The following is a 5,837-nucleotide window of genomic DNA, read 5'->3' on the forward strand; positions in this document are numbered from 1 at the left end:
ATTGTGGCAGAAGGTGAAAGGAAAGCAGGCATGTCTTACACGGCTGGAGCACGAGGAAGACTGAAGGGAAGAGGTACCACACATTTTTTTTTTTTTTTTTTGAGACATAGTCTTGCTCTGTAACCCAGGCTGGATGCAGTGGCACAATCTTGGTTCACAGTAATCTCCGCCCCCTGGGCTCAAGCGATGTTCCCACCTCAGCCTCCTCAGTAGCTGGGACCACAGGCATGCATCACCATGCCCAGCTATTTTTTTGTATTTTTGTAGAGATGGAGTCTCGTCATGTTGTCTAGGCTGGTTTTGATCTCCTGGGCTCAAGTGATCCTTCTGTCTCAGCCTCTCAAAGTGCTAGGATTATAGGTGTGAGCCACTGCACCTGGCCTCTATGCACTTTTAAACAACCAGGTCTCATGAGAACTTACTCACTATCACGAGAACAGTAGCCAGTGGGAAATCCACCTCCATGATCCAATCACCGTTCATCCTCCAGCAATGGGGATTACAATTCAACATGAGATTTGGGTGGGGACACAGATCCAAACCCTATTAGGGTCTGATTCAAAAAAGTTTTGTTCTGTGCTGTGGTCTATTTATGTGTGCATGTGCCAGGGCTAGGCTGTTTCAATCACTCCAGCTTTCAACCAGTAAACTTGTGACGTGCGGTTTGGGAAGGGAGCTCATGTTCTTCAGCTTCAAGTTTTGTTTTTTCTTGGCCATTTATTCTTCCGTAAGAATTTTTTTTTTTTTTTTTTTTTTTTTTTTTTTTTTTTTTTTTTTTTTTTTTTTAGATGGAGTCTTACTCTGTCACAAGGGCTGGAGTGCAGTGGCATGATCTCGGCTCACTGCAACCTTCGCCTCCCAGGCTCAAGTGATTCTCCTGCCTCAGCCTCCCAAGTAGCTAGGATTACAGGCACCTCCCACTATGCCCAGCTAATTTTTATATTTTTAGTCGAGATGGGGTTTCACCATGTTGACCAGGCTGGTCTCGAACTCTTGACCGTGATTCGCCCACCTCAGTCTCTCCAAGTGCTGGGATTACAGGCGTGAGCCACTGTGCCCAGCCCCTTCCAGAAGAATTTTAAGAACAGTCTGTCAAGCTCCATAAAATATCTTGTTGGATTTTTGCTTAGAATTGTACTGAATTTTTAGATTTGAGAAAACTTATCAGCTTTATATCAAACTACCCTCTTCATAAAGGACATGGCATTTCTTCCTATTCTTTTATAACTTCTTTATGTTCTCTAATAAAACTTTATCATTTTCTCCATAAAGATCATACACAGACTATTATATTTATTCCTAAGTATCTTATGATTTTTACTATTACAAGTGGTATTTTCTTAAAATGAAATATTTTGTTTATTGCTGCGGCGTAGGGGTATTGATGTTTAAGTATTCTCATTGCCCCCAGCAAGGAAGGTGTTAGTTCTAATAGTTTGTAGATTCTTGAGAATTTTCTTTGTATAGTAAGCAATCCATGTATAGTAATTGTCTATGTATAGTGATAGCTTTATTTCTTCTTTTTCTTCTTGTGTCACTTCAGACTTCTTGGGAGAAGAGTGCATAGGAACAGTAATAATTGGTATCCTTGTCTTGACTATGGAAGTTATTTTCTTTTCTTTTCTTTTTTTTTTTTTTTTTTTTTTTGTTTTGTTTATACTTAGGAAGACCTCACCCGAATGGAAGTTACTTTCTATTCCTAGTTAGCTAGATTAAAAAGATTGAAAAAGAAATACAATCTCACTATGCAGTGGCTATTCAGAGCCTCAAGCATAGAACACTACAGCCTCCAACTCCCAGGCTCAAGGTATCCAACCACAAGGTATCCTACTTAGCCTCCCAAGTAGGTGGGACTACAGGCACAAGCCACCACACCCGGCTAACTTTTAAATCTTTTGTAGTTTTTTGCAGCACTATTCACAATAGCAAAAACATGGAGTTAACCCAAATGGCCATCAATGAAAGACTGGATAAAGAAAATGTAGTATGTGGCCCCGCGTGGTGGCTCTCACTTGTAATCCCAGCATTTTGGGAGGCAAAGGCGGGCAGATCATTTGAGGTCAGGAGTTCGAGATCAGCCTGACCAACATGGTGAAACCCTAACTCTATTAAAAATACAAAAAAATTAGCTGGGCGTGGTGGCACATGCCTGTAATCCCAACTACTCAGTTGACTGAGGCAAGAGAATCACTCGAACCTCGGAAGCGGAGGTTGCAGTGAACTGAGATTGTGCCTCTGCACTCCTGCCTGGGTGACAGAGTGAGACTCTGTCTCAAAAAAAAAAAAAAAAAAAAAAAAAAAAAAAAAAAAAAGAAAGAAAGAAAATGTAGTATGCATAATACACCATAGAATACTATGCAGCCATATAAAAGGGAATGAGATCATGAGATCATGTCCTTTACAGGGACATGAATGGAACTGGAAGCCATTATCCTCAGCTAACTAACACAGAAATAGAAAACCTCACAGGAAGATGGCTCACTGGATATGGGTGCTGGGTGTAGCGTGAGCTCCTGAGGCAGGAGGAACCCAGCAGCCCCTGGGGGAAGTGACGGGGTTCAGTGGGATTAGTTGGGGGACTATGATTTGATGTTGGGGTTTCATCATGGAGATCTCTGGAGATTAAGTTATCTATTTTTTTTCCTGTTTTTATTTTTTTTTGAGATGGAGTTTCACTCTTGTTACCCAGGCTGGAGTGCAATGGCGCGATCTCGGCTCACCACAACCTCCGCCTCCCGGGTTCAGGCAATTCTTCTGCCTCAGCCTCCTGAGTAGCTGGGATTACAGGCACGCGCCACCATGCCCAGCTAATTTTTTTGTATTTTTAGTAGAGTCAGGGTTTCACCATGTTGACCAGGATGGTCTCGATCTCTTGACCTCATGATCCACCCACCTTGGCCTCCCAAAGTGCTAGGATTACAGGTGTGAGCCACTGTGCCCGGCCCCCTGTTTTTATTTTTATAAAGGAACTCTTAAGGACATTTTTTGTTTGTTTGTTTGGTTTTGAGATAAAGGTTCAATCTGTTGCCAAGGCTACAGTGCAGTGGGGCGATCTCGGCCACCGCAAACTCCGCCTCCCAGGTTCAAGTGATTCTCATGCCTTAATCTCCTGAGTAGCTGGGATTATAGGCATGCACCACCACATAAGAACATGTGTGGGAACACCAGATGTTCTCACTTATAAGTGGGAGCTGAATGATGAGAACACAGGAACACATGGCAGGGAACAACACACACTGGGTTCTGTCAGAAGGGGGAGTGGCAGGAGGGAGAGCATCAGGAAGAATAGCTAATGGATGCTGGGCTTAATACCTAGGTGATAGGTTGATCTGTGCAGCGAACCACCATGGCACATGTTTACCTATGTAACAAACCTGCACATCCTGAACATGTACCCTAGAACTTAAAACAAAAGTTAAAAAATATTTTGTAGAGACGAGGTCTCACTATGTTGCACAGGCTGGTCTTGAACTTCGGAGCTCAAACTTCAGAGCTCTTGCCTCGGCCTCCCAAAGTTCTGGGATTTTAGCAGTGACCCACTGCACCCGGCCTCCAGTTCTGGATCCTGTGTTCTTGCTGCATTATTCCATGCTGGCTTCTGAAGCCAATGAGGCAAAACCAGAAAGGGGAACCAGAAATTTAATAGGGGAGAGAGTCTCACAGGCAAGATGAAGGGAAGAAGTAACAGTATTAGGTAACAGCACAAGGGACCCTTGGGCTGCAGCTACAGGAGGGAGAATCATAGCCTTAATTCATTACCTCTGAAATCCTGAAATATCTAGCCTCCTGCCCAGGTCCTGGCATGAATGCATCTATCCAACCACTATTTATGAAGTGTCCAGTGCTAGGTCCAGAAAATGGCAAGAGCAGATGCAGTCATAGTCCCTGCCCTCAGGGAGCTTACATTCAATGGGGCAGACAGACATCAATCTGTACATAATCATCAACAAATGTAGAACTCCAACAGGGCCAAGTGCCTCTGAGGAAAGGTACACCTTAGTGTGAGCGCTTATAAGAGGGGAATTAGACCCTGAAAAGAAGGTCAGAAAGCCTTCCCTGAGGCTGTTGAGAAGCTGAGGCCTGAAAAATAAAGAGGAGCTAAGAGGAGAGGAACAGAAAAAGGACGCTTCCAGCACAGGGTCCAGCCTCCCTGGAGGGTCTGTGCAGGAGGAAGCACAAAGCGGACAGGAACTGGAGCACTCGAGTGAGGGGCAGTGGTGGGAGATGAAACTGGAGAGGAGGGGCCACCCCTTGCAGGGCCTTAGAGGTCAGCTTAAGGACTTGGGTCTTTAACCTAAGATCGTTGGAAAACCACTGAATGGGTTTAAGCAGTTGACTGAAACAATCAGATTTGCATTTTTAAAGGATCCCTCTTAGGTGTGCATCGTATTGTAGCGAAGGCCATTCCCAGCCTCTTCAGCCACTGCAATGATTCAGAGGAGGCCACATGGTCCACATGGCGGCTGGCTCAGGGATGTGGAGGGCTGAAAACAAGTGGACAGATTTGAGATATATTAGAGCAGATAAAATGGATAGGACTAGGTGTTGGATTCAATATTGAGATGCTCATTCTAAACCTCCCCTACATCAAATCCTTCGAAGGCAGGGGCCATGCCACATGACTGTGAGACCCAGGTCCGAGAACAACTCCTGACACATGGTAGACTCAATACACGTTTCCCGAAAGGGTTGAAATGATTAGCGGTCTCTCAAGTGATCCTTTGACCTCTAAGGGTATTTAATTCCTTCTAGCATGTGTCAATCATCAACCTCCCTGATACATCATAGGGAGAAATATGGCCAAGTTCCAGAGGATATACCCTGGGGCAAGTTAATACAATAAGGTCTCACTTATCCTATAACATGAAGAGTACCAGTAAACTTGTAACAACAGGGCCTGGTGAAGCAAGGAGTGGGCACAGGAAGATGGCTCATCAGATGTGGGTGCTGGGTGTAGCGTTAGCACCTGAGGCAGGAAGAACCCAGCAGCCTCTGGAGGAAGCGGTGGGTTTCGGTAGAATTAGCTGGGGGGCTAGGATTTGATGGTGGGGGTTTGTCATGGAGATCTCTGGAGATTAAGTTATCTATTGTTTTCTATTTTTATTTTTATAAAGGAACTCTTACGGGCATTTTTTTTCCCTTATTTTGTTTTGAGATAGAGGTTCACTCTGCCACCCAGGCTAGAGTGCAGTGGGGTGATCTCAGCCACTGCAAATTCCACCTCCCAGGTTCAAGTGATTCTCATGCCTTAACCTCCCGAGTATCTGGGATTACAGAGATGAGCCACCAAGCCCGGCTAATTTTTGTGTTTTTTGTACAGCCACGGCTTTGTCATGTTGGTCAGGCTGGTCTTGAATTCCTGGTCTCAAGTGATCCACACACCTCGGCCTCCCAAAGTGTTGGAGTTACAGGCATGAGAGCAGCATGGGCAGTTGGAAGCAGGGGAGACAGAGGTGGGGGAGGAGAGGCTAAGCCCCACACCCAAATGAAGAAGTGGTTGGGGGTTTCAGTGGCACCTCCCTCCTCACTGAGGTGGACTCTGAGGGTGGAGGAGCCCCAAGCACAGCCTCCTGTGAGCAGCTTACCAGGGCATTGAGGGCTGCCAGGCAAGGACAGGGCCCTTAGAGTTAGGCCTTGCCTGGGCAGAGGTCTCCTGGGGGCACCTTCCCTCAGGCCCCTGAGGCTCTGGGCTCCAGAGCTCAGCTTCTGTGTTCAGATACACGGTCTACTCTGCTTTGGAGACTGAAGCCTGAGAGAGGTAAAATGTGTTGGGTGCTAGGTAGGGTAAGGGAGAAGGAGCTTCCCCCATCTCTCTCACCCACTGCAGAAAAGCCTCT

This window comes from Cebus imitator, unplaced genomic scaffold, assembly GCF_001604975.1.
Source record: "Cebus imitator isolate Cc_AM_T3 unplaced genomic scaffold, Cebus_imitator-1.0 Scaffold24, whole genome shotgun sequence".
Classification (NCBI taxonomy): Eukaryota; Metazoa; Chordata; class Mammalia; order Primates; family Cebidae; genus Cebus; species Cebus imitator.